The following is a 16,201-nucleotide window of genomic DNA, read 5'->3' as shown; positions in this document are numbered from 1 at the left end:
GTGCACGTAGTTTATTTGGGGCATGATCCCAAGGAGACTGGAAGCATTAGACAGAGATTTCAGTGCACGTAGTTTATTTGGGACATGATCCCAAGGAGACTGGAAGCATTAGACAGAGATTTCAGTGCACGTAGTTTATTTGGGGCATGATCCCAAGGAGACTGGTAGCATTAGACAGAGATTTCAGTGCACGTAGTTTATTTGGGACATGATCCCAAGGAGACTGGAAGCATTAGACAGAGATTTCAGTGCACGTAGTTTATTTGGGGCATGATCCCAAGGAGACTGGAAGCATTAGACAGAGATTTCAGTGCACGTAGTTTATTTGGGGCATGATTCCAAGGAGACTGGAAGCATTAGACAGAGATTTCAGTGCACGTAGTTTATTTGAGACATGATCCCAAGGAGACTGGAAGCATTAGAAAGCATTCAGTGCACGCAGTTTATTTGGGACATGATCCCAAGGAGACTGGAAGCATTAGACAGAGATTTCAGTGCACGTAGTTTATTTGGGGCATGATCTCAAGGAGACTGGAAGCATTAGACAGAGATTTCAGTGCACGTACTTTATTTGGGGCATGATCCCAAGGAGACTGGAAGCATTAGACAGAGATTTCAGTGCACGTAGTTTATTTGGAACATGATCCCAAGGAGACTGGACGCATTAGAAAGCATTCAGTGCACACAGTTTATTTGGGACAGGATCCCAAGGAGACTGGAAGCATTAGACAGAGATTTCAGTGCACGTAGTTTATTTGGGGCATGATCCCAAGGTGACTGGAAGCATTAGACAGAGATTTCAGTGCACGTAGTTTATTTGGGGCATGATCCCAGGGAGACTGGAAGCATGGGTCAAGGAGCGACAGAATGTGACAGGGAACAGGAAGAAGACAAAATAAGGATGTGTTGCCAAGTGAGTTACGCTGCAGACGACTGGTGCTTATTCCCATGACAGAACTCTAGGGAGCCACGTCGAACATGGACCTCAGAGATACACAGCCGGGGGACAACGGAACTGAGGCATGTATTCTCCACTCCAGTCAGTAGTAGAAGGCTTTTCTGCAGTGGGGAATGGAACCCAGGCCAAGTGGGCTCTAGCTGCAGAGAAGGGGATACACAACCTTAGGTAAGAGGGTGCACATCCCAGCCATTGGATGTGGGGCTGGAGGAAGACATTTGGCTGGGCTCCTACCGTGTATACTATTATACTGTTAGGGTTAGTAAGAGACAGGTGGTGATGATGTTGTCAGTTAAGAAGAGCCATCATTTGCTTAGTAAAGTGTGGAATTGTCCTGGGAGTGTAACTTGCTAAGTTAATTTCACACCTAACTCCCACAGCTTGTCCACACCTAATTTCAGGATATATGTCAAAAGGTAAGAATAAGTGTGATATACTGGTATGTAAGTTACATCAGTGGTCCCCAGCCTTTTTTGGCACCAGAAATGGGTTTCCTGGAAGACAATTTTTCCACAGATGGCAGGGAGGATAGTTTCAGGATGAAATTATTCCACCTCAGATCATCAGGCATTAGATTCTCATAACTGCATGCAACCTAGATCGCTCACATATGCAGTTCACATTGGGGTTCGTACTCCTATGAGAATCGAATGCTGCAGCTGATCTGATAGGAGGCGGAGCTCAGGTCATAATGCTTACTCAGCCACCACTCACCTCCTGATGTGCAGCCTGGTTCCTCAGAGGCCACGGACAATACCTGTCCATGGCCCAGGGGTGGGGACCCCTGAGTTATATTATATATACTATTAATATCTGGCTGTACCAAACAGTATTGTGAAAACATTTATAGTCCTGTTTGAGGATCTTTTCTGAAGCTTTCCATTTACAAATAGAAAAGAATATTAAGGCCAGGCACGGTGGTTCATACCTGTAATCACAGCACATTGAGAAGCTGAGGCAGGGGGTTCCTTTGAGCCCAGGAGTTTGAGACCACCGTGGGAAACATGGCAAAACCCTCTGTGTACAAGAAAATACTAAAATACACCAGGTGTGGTGTCACATGCCTGTGGTCTCAGGTACTTGGGAGGCTGAGGTGGGAGGATCGCTTGAGCTCAGGAAGTTGAGGCTGCAGTGAGTTGTGATTGCACTAGCCTGGGTAATAGAGTGTCACCCTGTCTCAAAAAAAAAAAAAAAAAGAATATTGAAACAGATACTGTGGTTTCTATCTTTTTGGTCCTCTCATAGCAAAAATCAACAAAAGAAACTAATGTATAACCTAGCAAAATACAGCAAGCACTAGGGATTTTCTATTTCAGTGCCTTAGGCAATCTGACAGATAACGTAGTTCAAAAAAAATGTTTGCTGTACTGTGAAATGTACATTTAGATATGCAGACAGCCTCTTGACACAGACATTGCTATAGTGGTTTCTAGAATAATTTAAGACTTTTTGTTCTTGATTAACAGTGAGATGCCATCTGCCTCAGTGTGTGCCCTAAGAAATTAAAGAGATGCCAAGAAGGAAAAGTATTAATGAGGAGTATAAAATTCTACTTTTAAAAAACATCTTGGCTGGATGTGGTGGCTCATGCCTGTAATCCCAGCACTTTGGGAGGCTGAGGCAGGTGGATCGCCTGAAGTCAGGAGTTCGAGACCATCCTGGCCAACATGATGAAAATCCCGTCTCTACTAAAAATACAAAAAATTAGCTGGGCATGGTGGTGCATGTCTGTAATCCCAGCTACTCGGGAGGTTGAGGCAGGATAATCGCTTGAACCCGGGAGAATGAGGTTGCAGTGAGCTGAGATCGTGCCATTGCACTCCAGCCTGGGCAATAAGAGTGAAACTCCATCTCAAAATAATAATAATTAATAATAATAATAATAATAATAATAACCACGGATTTTTGCAAGCCTACAGAGAAAAGGGAATGCCTATACACTCTTGGTAGGAATGCAAATTAGTTCAGCCACTGTGGAAAGCGGTTTGAAGATTTCTCAAAAAACAGAACTATGATTAGACCCAGCAATACCATTACTGGGTGTATACCCAAAAGAAATAAATTATAATTATTCTACCCAAAGACACATACACTAATATGTTCACAATAGCAAAGACATGGAATCAACCTAGGTGCACATCAATGATGAATAGGACAAAGAAAATGTGGCATATGTATACCATGGAATACTATGCAGCCATAAAAAAGAATGAAATAATGTTCTTTGTAGCAACATGGATGCATCTGGAGGCCATCATCCCAAGCAACTTAACACAGAAACAGAAAACCAACTATCACAGGTTCTCACTTATAAGTGGGAATTAAATCTTGGGTACACACAGATGTAAACATGGGAACAATAGACACTAGGGACTTCAAAGTAGGGAGGAGGGAACGGGGCAAGACCTGAGCAGCTTACTATTAGGTACTATGTTCGCTATCCGGTTGATGGGATCAATAGAAGCCCAAACTTAAGCACCATGCTATATATCCTTATAACAAATCTGCACATGTACCCCTGAATCTGAAATAATGAACAAAATAAAAATGTTTTATTAGTCAACAACCTGTCAATATGACATAAAAATAATTATCAGGTTGGGCACAGTGGCTCATATCTGTAAACCCAGTGCTTTGAGAAGCCGAGGCAGGAGTATCACTTGAGGCCAGGAGTTCAAGGCCGGCGTAGTCAACATAGCAAGACCCAATTTTTACTAGAAAGAAAAAAAAGTTAAGAAAATACTCAAAATCAAAAGCAATCACCTTTCTTACTCCTTCTTCTGTCTTCATTCCTACACCAGTCTTATTTTTCTAAATGACAATAATTATCAATATTTATTAAGATTGTGAAATTCTAGTACTTTTCAATAATAAATATCAACTGATTGCATTGTTTTTAAAATCAATATTTCAGAAACAAATCAATATTTCACATGGCTATAAAAGCACAAAACATTGATTAAAGTTTAATAAAAACATGAAAATAAATTATTTCAAATAAATATAAAGTTAATATAATTTAATTGAAGGAAAAACTACTTGAAAATAATTAAGGTTGTTCAGATTCAAATCAACAAATTCCATGATCAACAATTTAAAATATTAAGGTCTGGTAAGTGATAGAATTAATACCTAAATATGCCTAAATGACAACATTGCTAACTGATGTTTTTGTTTGTTTATTTATTTATTTTTAAGATGGAATCTTGCTCTATCATCCAGGCTGGATTGCAGTGGCACAATCTCAGCTCACTCCAAACTCTGCCTCCCACGTTCAAGCGATTCTCCTGTCTCAGTGTCCTGAGTAGCTGGGATTACAGGCGAGCGCCGCCACGCCTGGCTAATTTTGTATTTTCAGTAGTGACGGGGTTTCGCAATGTTGACCAGGCTGTTCTCAAACTCCTGACCTCAGGTAATCTGCCCACCTCAGCCTCCCAAAGTGCTGGGATTACAGGCGTGAGCCCCCACGCCTGATGTTATTTAATTTTTATTTTAAAGAACAATCCCTAAGCAATTCATGGTGCTAAGTACGAATAAGTAAAAAATAAAGCACATAACTTTCTTTTTCTGCAGGACTTCATAATTTAGTTGGGATGACAAGATTAAAAATAATAGTGATAAACCCTATGATAGGAGGAAAAAATGGAACTAAAGGAAGGAGTGTGGAGGAATAAGGTCTCTATTTTAATTTATGAGTTTTGCAGCCACTTTGTAGACATGACACTTGAATTTTAAATAAGTTAAAAGGAAAAAACATTGACAACTTCCAAACCTTTCTCTCTCACCCAACTTTATTCATATGTATTATTTCTATTAATGATTATCATAAGAGAAATTAGGACTTCTAAATTAGTAAATATTGGCAGGGTGCGGTGGCTCACATCTGTGATCCCAGCATTTGGGGAGGCCGAAGTGGGTGGATCACAAGGTCAAGAGATCAAGACCATCCTGGCCAACATGGTGAAACCCCATCTCTACTAAAAATACAAAAAAAAAAAAAAAAAAAAAAAAAATTAGCCAGGCGTGGTGGTGGGCGCCTGTAGTCCCAGCTACTCGGGAGGCTGAGGCCAGAGAATCACTTGAACCCAGGAGGTGGAGGTTGCAGTGAGCCAAGGTCGCACCACTGCACTCCAGCCTGGAGACAGAGCAAGATTCCACTTCAAAAAAAAAATTAGTAATATGTTTACAAATAATAAATTCAGTTCATGCTAACAAAATAGTATTTTAAAATAAAACAAGTCTCCAAACAGTTTGAAGAGTTGCAATGTTCTTACATTTTTGCAAAATGTCTGGCTTAACTGAAGACAGCTTGATACTCATATCTGCTTCTGAATTCAATCTGTTGCAATATGTTGTTTTGACTAAGTGTGTGAAGAAAATAGTGCCCCACACAGACATGAAATTGTAGAAAGGAAGAATAATTTAAAAGAATTTTTGGACGAGGTGTAGTGGCACACACCTGTAATCCCAGCACTTTCAGAGGCTGAGGCGGGCGGATCACTTGAGGTCAGGAGTTCGAGACCAGCCTGGCCAACATGGTGAAACCCCGTCTCTACTAAAAATACAAAAATTAGCCATCGTGGTGGTGAGTGCCTGTAATCCCAGCTATTTGGGAGGCGGAGGCAGGAGAATCGCTTGAACCCAGGAGGTGGAGGTTGCAGTGAGCCAAGATTGTGTCCAGCCTGGTGATAGAGTGAAACTCCATCTCAAAAAAAAAAAAAAAAAAATTAAGTATTTTTGGCCAACTATTGTTCTTCTTCTTTGATCTTCAAACAAATGCTTTATTCAGGTTATTGCAATGGGAGGCATGACACCACATCATATGCTTTTTCTGCTATATCACATTAAAACCTATAGGTCTATTTTCAATGTTAATGGGTCTTTTACCAATCATGATTTTTATCATATTGGCATGGCCATTGGGAAAATATTGGTTCATCGAATAATGCAGATGTTCCAAATATTGATACACTTTACTATAAAATATTTTGAAATTCAGTAATATTACCCTTGATCTCCTCAGAAAAATCCGTAAGTTTTGAAAAAATTATCGTGTTCAAGAATGCAGATACGTTTTCCATATTTCAATTTTCACTTGAAAACTTTTTACATTTTCAGTAACAGCTCAGTTATTTTTCTTTAAGACAATCTCACTTTTTTTGTTTTTTCAGACAAGGTCTTGCTCCGTTGCCCAGGCTGGAGTGCAGTGGTGCAATCATAGCTCACTGCAACCTCTGCCTCCCGGGGCCAAGTGATCCTCCCGCCTCAGCCTCCCCGGTAGTAGACTGTGGGCAGCAAGCCACCCAGGTGCCGAGGCAAGAGACTGAGGGCATGAGCTGTTCCAGTGTAATAAAGAAAATATATAGAATAAGAATACTTGTGCTAGAAATATAATATAGATGATGATATGTGAATATTAATAATCATTAGTTTGTAGCATTACTCTTTATTCCAATATCATAATAATCTCTGTTCTACAACTATAACCTAGGAAAAACCAGGCCATACAGAGATAGGAGCTGAAGGGACACGGTGAGAAGCGACCAGGAGACAAGAGTGCGAGCCCTCTGTCACGCCTGGACATGGCCACCAGAGGGCTCCCTGGTCTAGCGGTAACGCCAGCGCCTGGGAAGACGCCCGTTACTTAGCAGACCTTGGTCTAGCGGTAGCGCTAGTGCCTGGGAAGGCACCGGTTACTTAGCAGACCAGGAAAGGGAGTCTCCCTTTCCCCGGGGAGTTAGAGAAGACTCTGCTCCACCACCTCTTGTGGAAGTCGACATCAGTCAAGCTCGCCTGCAGCCATCCGGAGGCCTGTCTCCCTGTGATGCTGTGCTTCAGCGGTCACGCTCCTGGTCTGCTTTCATGTTCCGCCCTGTACACCGGGCTCGGCCTTCTAGATAGCAGTAGCAGAATTGGTGAAAGTACTAAAAGTCTTTGAAATGCATAGAAGAAATAACGGCATAAGCTGTCCTCTCTCTCTCTCCGCCTCGGCTGCCAAACAAGGAAGGGCCCCCGACTGGTGGACACGAGATCCACGTGACCTTACCTGTCACTGGAGATGACTCACACTCCTTATCCTGCCCTCTTGCCTTTTATCCAATAAATAACAGCGCATCCAGGCATTCAGGGCCACTACCAGTCTCCACGTCTTGGTGGTAGTGGTCCCCCGAGCCCAACTGTCTTTTCTTCTATCTCTTTGTCTTGTGTCTTTATTTCTACGATCTCTCATCTCTGCACATGGGGATGAAAACCCACAGACCCTGTAGGGCTCATCCCTACAGTAGACTACAGGCTTACATCATCACCCCTGGCTAATATTTTTTGTAGAGATGGGGTTTCACCATGTTGCTCTAACTGGTCTCAAACTCTTGAGCTCCAAAAGTGCTGGGATTACAGGCGTGAGCCACTGCACCCTGTCACACTTTGTTCATTTTTAAGTAATAAGTGCTCTATGAGTTCTTACCATTTTATCAAATAGAATACTGAAAAGACATACTTGGGGATCTAGATTTAATGAAAATTATATTTTTTACTGCTTCATCAAGGATATTCTTAAGCAACATGAAAATAAAATTGGCATGTTTACTTATTTAGGCAACGATGTGACTGTAAATAATAGAACTGCTGCTATTGTTTGGAGCCACTGTCTTGTTTTGTGCTACGGTTTTACTTACTACTGCATTTGCACCAAAGCAGAGAAACAAAAACAAGCAAAAAGGACAAGTAACATATGGGTATTATGATAGAAAGTCTTATTTTCATGGAGCACTCTGAGATTCACTATTCCAGGTATAGTCCTCTCCCAGACCCATCACACCTGTTCTGTCACAAAGTTTTATTAATTTCTACTTCTTAAGTATTCTTCTACTTACTGCTTCCTCTCCACAACTTTATGACTCAGTGAAACCCTCACTCTCTCTCACCTGAAATATTTCCATTTTCCATCATGTTCCCATCAGCCTGCACTCCTCGACACAGTGAAACCTTCACTCTCTCTCACCTGAAATATTTCCATTTTCTATCATGTTCCCATCAGCCTGCACTCCCCGACTCAGTGAAACCCTCCCTCTCTCTCATCCGAAATATTTCCATTTTCCATGTTTCCTACAGCCTGCACTCGTCGGCTCAGTGAAATCCTCACTCTCTCACCTGAAATATTTCCATTTTCCATCATGTTTCCATCAGCCTGTACTCCCCAACTCAGTGAAACCCTCCCTCTCTCTCACCTGAAATATTTCCATTTTCCATCATGTTTCCATCAGCCTGCTCTCCTCGACTCAGTGAAACCCTCCCTCTCTTTCATCTGAAATATTTCCATTTTCCATCATGTTTCCATCAGCCTGAACTCCTCTTACTTCCCGTTATCTTGTTCGCTTCCAGACATATCTCTAAACAGGTAACTGTGTTCCTCAAGGACTTAAAAGCATTTAACAACAGCTTAAAACTTAGGTTCTCACTCTTTAGCAAGGACTTGAAGACTTTTAATGATTCAGCTCCTGCTCACAAATCTAACCTCATTTTTTCCCACATCAACCTTGAACAGAAGCTAAGTTCCACTCATATACAAAGTCTTTCAATTTTCCTGAATAAAAAAGATTATGTAGCTGTCACCCATAATCTGACTCCAGAACTCTGTTTCTGCACCTTCCTGTCAAACTCATTATTAAAGTCTCCGTATTAGTCTGTTCTCATGCTGCTAATATGGACATGACCAAGGCTGGGTAATTTATAAAGAAAAATAAGTTTAATGGACTCACAGTTCCACGTGGCTGGGGAGACCTCACAATCATGGCCGAAGGCAAAGGTCAGGTCTTACATGGCAGCAGACAAGAGACAGCATATGCAGGGGAACTTCCCTCCATACAACCATCAGATCTCATGAGACTTATTCACTATCATAAGAACAACACAGTCCTCATGATTCAATTACCTCCCACCAGGTCCCTCCCACAATATGTGGGAATTATGGGAATAACAATTCGAGATTTGGGTGAGGACACAGCCAAACCGTATCAGTCTCATAATAAGGACCAAAGGCCAAGCCTTCCCTAAGTCGTCCTTAAGAGACTCATGCAGATTTCATAATTTACTCCCAGTTGGGCCTTTTCTCAAGACCTTGACATTTTGATCTGGACTCAGATGACTTTGTGGCTCATTATGAAATCCATTTGTGTTCTTAAACTGGACTCAGTAAGATAGCTACTCATTCATCAATTTGTGTCATTATTTATTAATTCTTTGCGTAACTGGACTTCAAAATAGGATTTTAAAAAAGGTTTTGACCGTGTGCTCTTCACAATGTAGATCACTAGGCGTTTGTTATGTGATTCTTTCTTCCCTATCATTTGGGAGAAAATAGGATTGGGCTGTGTGCCCTGAGAGGGAGGGCACATTTAGATATTTTAGGAGTTGTAAATAGAAGACCAAATGTCAGAGAGAGAGAGAGACTTTGCTTCACCTGTAGTTGAAATGGTTAGTTAGGACAGGTGCAGTGGCTCATGCCTGTAATTCCAGCACTTTGGGAGGTTGAGGCAGGTGGATCACTTGGGCTCATGAGTTCAAGACAAGCCTGAGCAACATGGTGAAACCCTGTCTACAAAAAGTAGAAAAACTAGTCAGGCATGGTGATGCATGGTATTATGAGGTTGCACTTCACTGAAAAACCAAAGTTGTTTAGCACTTCCATGTGAACCACACCATCTCACAAGTATGAGGTGTAGCAGAAGTCCAGTCCCAAGGACACAAAGAAGACACACCATGTTAATGGAATGACATACTGCAGTGTATCTAGATAAACGATCCTGGGCCTTGATGAGAGAGATAGATGCAGTCTTGAAGGAACTGATTATGCAGTGATTCTGCATTTAAGTATTTGACCTAATTTTAATAACAAAAATGTATGCACCTTTCATTTTCAAAGTACAGTTGTTCCTCAGTATCCGTGGGAAATCAGCTCCAGAATACCCCCCCAGATACCAAAAACCACTGATGCTCAAGTCTTATATAAAATGGTGTATTTGCATATAACCCATGCTTATCCTTCCATATGCAGTCATGTGCCTTATAATGCCCTTTTAATCAATAATGAACCATGTATATTACCATGGTCCCCTAAGATTATAAACACATATAGAAACCTTCTTGTGGGAAGTCAGAGACCCTGAATGGAGGGACTGGCTGGAACCATGGCAGAAGAACATAAATTGTGAAGATTTCATGGACATTTATTAGTTCCCAAAATTAATACTTTTATAATTTCTTATGCCTGTCTTACTTTAATCTTCTAATCCCGTCATCTTTGTAAGCTGAGGATGTATATTGCCTCAAGACCCCGTGATGATTGCGTTAACTGTACAAATTGTTTGTAAAACATGTTTGTTCAAACAATATCAAATCTGATTGTAAAACATGAGTGTTTGAACAATGTGAAATCAGTGCACCCTGAAAAAGAACAGAATAACAGCGATTTTCAGGGAATGAGGGAAGATAACCATAAGATCTTACTGCCTGCAGGGTTGGGCAGAATACAGCCATATTTTTATTCTTGCAGAGAGCCTACAGATGGACGTGTGAGTAAGAGAATATCACTGAATTCTTTTCCCAGCAAGGAATGCTAATAATTAATACCCTGGGAAAGGAATGCATTCCTGGGGGTAGGTCTATAGACAGCCGCTCTGGGATCGTCTGTCTTATGCAGTTGAAATAAGGACTGAAATACACCCTGGTCTCCTGCAGTACCCTCAGGCTTGTTAGGATTGGGAAATTCCAGCCTGGTGAATTCTAGTCAGACTGGTTCTCTGCTCTTGAAACTTCTTTCCTGTTAAGATGTTTATCAAGACAATGTGTGCACCGCAGGACACAGACCCTCATCAGGGGTTCTAATTTTGTCTTTGCCTTTTGATCTTTATGGCCTTTTGAAGCATGTGATCCTTGTGACCTACTCCCTGTTCGTACACCCCCTCCCCTTTCAAAATCCCTAATAAAAACTGGCTGGTTTTGCAGCTCAAGGTCGCCATCATGGTCCTACCAAAGTGATGGCACCACCAGAAGGCCAGCTGTAAAATTTCTCTCTTTGTACTCTTTATTCCTCAGACCAGCCAACACTTAGGGAAACTAGAAAGAACCTACGTTGAAATGGTGGGGGCTGGTTCCCCCATAAAACCTGACATGTGGGACTTGATACTATCACTGCAGATCAAGTAGAGAAAGTGACTGATATTCAGTGATGGTGCTAGAACATATGGTTTCTCATATGAAAAAATATAAATATATATACCATCTAGGGTTATGTAAGAACATTTTATGATGTTCACAAAATAAAAATATTGCTTAGTAATGCATGTCTCAGAACATACACATGTCATTAAGCCATGCATGACTGTACTTTATATCACCTCTGGAACACTTCGGTCAATCAAGAAAAATGACCGAGAAAAATCTCAATCATTTTAGGAGGTTTATTTGCCAACATTAAGGACACACACCCAGGAGACAGTCTATGCCTTTCTTCAAAAATGATTTTGAGGGCTCCAAATTTAAAGGGGAAAGGGTGAAATATTGAGAAATACAGTTTTCATGTAAGACTGAGGTAGGGGGAAAACATTCATTGATACGGTTTGGCTCTGTGTCCCCACCCAAATCTCACCATAAATTGTAATAATCCCCATATTCAAGGGTGGGACCAGGTGGAAGTAACTGGATCATGGGGGCAGTTTCCTCTAGGCTGTTCTCATGATAGTGAGTCACATGAGATCTGATGGTTTTATAAGTGTCTGGCATTTCCCCTGCTTGCACTCATTGCCTCTCCTGCCACCCTGTGAAGAGGTGCTCTCTGCGATTATTGTAAGTTTCCTGAGGCCTCCCCAGCCGTGCAGAGTTGTGAATCAATTAAACCTCTTTCCTTCATAAATGACCCAGTCTTGAGTATTTCTTCAGAGCAGTATGAGAACAGACTGATACAGTCATTCATGCCTTTGGCTCAGTGAATCTGCATTTGTACATAACATAGACAAACAGGGAGGAGAACAATCAGATATGCATTTGTCTCAGGTGGGCAGAGGGGTGACTCTGAGTTCTGTCCTATGCACTGTAAAGATGAGCTATCAGACCAGGCGTGGCAGCTCACATCTGTAATCCCAGCACTCTAAGAAGCTGAGGTGGGTGGATCACCTGATGTCAGGAGTTCGAGACCAGCCTGACCAACATGGAGAAACCCCGTCTCTACTAAAAATACAAAATTAGCCAAGTGTGGTGGTGCATGCCTGTAATCCCAAATACTCAGGAGGCTGAGGCAGGAGAATCACTTGAAACCAGGAGGCAGAGGTTGCAGTGAGCCGAGATCGTGCCATTGCACTCCAGCCTGGGTGACAATAGCGAAACTCCATCTAGGAAAAAAAAAAAAAAAGGATAAGCTATCAATTTACATTGCCATAATTAATTTTAACGAAATACTTTAAAGATCTTAAAGCACACCAGAAATTTCCTTGTGGGAAAAATATGAGGGAGGGGGATACAAGATAAAAAGCTTTTTATCTTGGAGCCATCTTATTTAGGAACCAAAAGAAGGAGGCAGGTTTGCATGACCGAGTTCCCAGCTTGACTTTTCCCTTTAGCTTAATGAGTTTGGAGTCCCAAGATTTATTTTCCTTTCACATTTAGAAGACCAAATACAATATGGATGTAAACAGTGGTGTTGTTTAGGAAAGAATGACAAGAAAAAGTCTGAATATGTTCACTACAGATGCAAGCGTCTGATTTTATTTCAAATATTTTGCATCCAAGTTTATTTACGTACACAGATATTAAACCTACAGATACAAAAAGCTGAGTGTACTTACATATTAATAGCTGTACACAGGCAGCATAAAATTCTGTTTGTACATGCCAGAAACATTCTGTGTCCACCCAGGGTGAACACAGCCACTTCACAAACAGGGTGTAAATACGGAGGTTCACTAAGTACAGGAAAGTTACATGACCATATTGGCATTTTAACAGCCATTCCTGAGAAAGAGAATGGGAAAGGGCTTAAGAGTCAGAGGAGTGGAAAAGAGGAAGACAGATGACCTCCTACATCAGAAGATGGAGCAGTGAGAATACAGAATAGGGAAGCAATAGTTAAAAGGAAAAAAAGTAGAAGCAGGATTTGATGTCAATTTGCTGTGCAGAGGGTAAAAAGGGGAGTTTTATTTCCAGGCTATCTGCCATGATCACAGCTAGTTTGTTACTGGTGATGTGAAATTTGGAAAAATAAAAGAACAATATGATGGCCAGAAGTGATACAGACTTGGACACAGCATGTTTGAAATATCTGAGGTCCCATATGTAGGGATGTCCAACTGGCAATTGGGAATACAGTTCCAGAGTTCACAAGGGAGATCAAAGCTGGAGATAAAGATTTTGAAACTATCAGAATTTCAATGGTACCTGAATCCATCAGACCAAATGAACCTAAGAGAATGAAAGGATAAAAAGGAACAAGTACAGAATCCACAGAAACACTAATATTTACAGAAAGGAATAGACTGTTAAGACCAAGAAGGAACATTCTGAGTTTATTTCACATATTAAGAAAAGCTCAATATTAGAAAGTCTACTAATACAATTCATCACATTCAGAGTCCTGAGGAGAAAAATCTTTAATTGTCCACATAGGCATTAAGAAGATAAGTCTTAGATTCCAGGTTCTGATTTCTGCATGTAAGAAGCTTAGAAGTGGCCAGGTGCAGTGGCTCATGCCTGTAATCCCAACACTTTCGGAGACTGAGGTGGGCAGATCACCTGAAGTCAGAAGTTCAAGACCACCCTGGCCAATATGGCAAAACCCCATCTCTACTAAAAATACAAAAATTAGGCTGGGTGCGGAGGCTCACACCTGTAACTCCAGCACTTTGGGAGCTTCAGGTGGGTGGATCACCTGAAGTCAGGAGTTTGAGACCAACCTGGCCCACATGGCAAAACCCCATCTCTACTAAAAATACAAATATTACCGAAGTGTGGTGGTGTGTGCCAGTAGTACTAGCTACTTGGGAGGCAGAAGCAGAAGAATTGCTTCAACCTCGGAGGTGGAGGTTGCAGTGAGCCAAGATCATGCCACTGCACTACAGCCTGGATGACAGAGTGAGCTGCTTCAAAAAATTAAAAAATAAAATAATAATAATACAAAAATTAGCCAGCATGGTGGTGGGTGCCTGTAATCCCAGCTACTCAGGAGGCTGAGGCAGGGAGAATCATTTGAACCTGGGAGCCAGATGTTGCAGTGAGCTGAGATTGCACCACTGCACTCCAGCCTGAGCAACAAAGTGAGACTCCATCTCAAAAAAAGGAAAAAAAAAAAAAAAAAGAATGGAAGTAATCAGTCCATCTTAACAACACATGAAAAGCTGAAAAGGTCAGGTGTGGTGGCTCATGCCTGTAATCCCAGCACTTTGGGAGGCCAAAGCAGGAGGATCCCTTGAGTCCAGGAGTTTGAGACCAGCCTGGGCAACATAGTGAGACCCCCAACTCTAAAAAAAAAAATTTAAATAAAACAAATAAAAGCTGAAGAGACTGAAAAATCAACAATTCTTTTTGGATTTGAATGTGGAGAGGATATAGGACAAATCACTGCCCCCAAGATTGGAGAGATAGAGAAGTGTATATAGGAATTTATGGCTTACAGGAACAGACTTACTACTGAAACCACCTTAGGAACCAGTGCTGGAGTAGAAAATTTTGAAATATAAGTGGTGAATTGCTGAAGGTTCCATATGGACAACTCAAGGAGGTAAAAACGCCAGGGAGATCCAGTTATGAGGGAGCATAATATTATAAAATTTACCTCCTGGAGCTTCACCAGGCTCCTGTGGCAAATACCTGAGAAAACTCGCTTCCTGCTTCCACCCTTGGGAAGGAGAAAGGAAAACCATCTTAAAATATGCCAGAGCACCCTGCAAGACTTGTCCTCAGGAGAAATTACTGAACCTCAGCCTAACCTGCTCTCATATAATCAGATCCTAAATGACTTGCTGGAAGGGAAATACCCAAATCCAGCCTATTCCAGTCATCCCTAAAGGGGAAGATAAAAACAGAGAAACACGTGAAGTTCATAGTCCAAAAGCAGAGACTCACTTAAACAGCGAGGCCCAGTCATAAGACTCCAGAACACTTCTGCTAGGGTCTGAATATTTGGTCCCTGCCCGAAACCCTGCAAAATGTGCCTGTTGAAACCGAGTCTCCAATGCACTAGAATTAAGGGGTGGGACCTTTGAAAGGTAATGGCAAAGACATCCTGATTGGGATTAGTGCACTTATGAAAGAGACCAAAGGAAGCTTTTTTGTCCATTCCAACATGAGAGGACATATAGCTGGCACCATCTATGAGGAATGGGTCTCATCAAACACTGAATCTCCTGGAACCTTGACCTTGGATTTTCTAGCCTCTAAACCGAGCAATAAACTTCTGTTGTTTACAAATTACTTGCTCTAAGTTATGCTGGTGGATGGACTAAGCTTCCCCTCACCTCCACAGCTTCCCATCATTACTGGATGCACTGTTACAGTAGTTCCTTTTACCTGGTATCTCATATCTAGGAATGAAGAAAAAGCATAAGGCATACTAAAAGGCAAAAAACACAATTTGAAGTGGCAGATCATCAGAACAAGACACAGCTATGATACTGGAATTATCAGACAAGAATTTTTAAAAAAATCTCTGAATAATGCCACATATCTACAACTATCTGACTTTGACAAACCTGAGAAAAACAAGAAATGGGGAAAGGATTCCCTATTTAATAAAAGGTGCTGGGAAAACTGGCTAGCCATATGTAGAAAGCTGAAACTGGATCCCTTCCTTACACCTTATACAAAAATCAATTCAAGATGGATTAAAGACTTAAATGTTAGACCTGAAACCATAAAAACCCTAGAAGAAAACCTAGGCATTACCATTCAGGACATAGGCATGGGCAAGGACTTCATGTCTAAAACACCAAAAGCAATGGCAACAAAAGCCAAAATTGACAAATGGGATCTAATTAAACTCAAGAGCTTCTGCACAGCAAAAGAAACTACCATCAGAGTGAACAGGCAACCTACAAAATGGGAGAAAATTTTCGCAACCTACTCATCTGACAAAGGGCTAATATCCAGAATCTACAATGAACTCAAACAAATTTACAAGAAAAAAACAAACAACCCCATCAAAAAGTGGGCGAAGGACATGAACAGACACTTCTCAAAAGAAGACATTTATGCAGCCAA

The 16,201-nt window shown here is 41.3% G+C and overlaps 1 long non-coding RNA gene across 1 annotated transcript in view; it reads left to right on the top strand.

Annotated features, from left to right (window-relative positions):
- LOC134739147 (uncharacterized) overlaps window positions 1-14,303 on the top strand; it is a 38,226-nt gene extending 23,923 nt beyond the window's left edge. Inside the window, exon 3 of the long non-coding RNA XR_010125665.1 lies at window positions 956-14,303. This is a non-coding gene — a long non-coding RNA (uncharacterized LOC134739147). The remainder of the gene's footprint in view (window positions 1-955) is intronic.
- Window positions 14,304-16,201: the final 1,898 nt, after the last annotated feature.

This window comes from Pongo pygmaeus, chromosome 2 (genome assembly GCF_028885625.2).
Source record: "Pongo pygmaeus isolate AG05252 chromosome 2, NHGRI_mPonPyg2-v2.0_pri, whole genome shotgun sequence".
Classification (NCBI taxonomy): domain Eukaryota; kingdom Metazoa; phylum Chordata; class Mammalia; order Primates; family Hominidae; genus Pongo; species Pongo pygmaeus.
The sequence above is the reverse complement of the archived record's forward strand: the minus strand, read 5'-3'. Positions and strand labels throughout refer to the sequence as shown.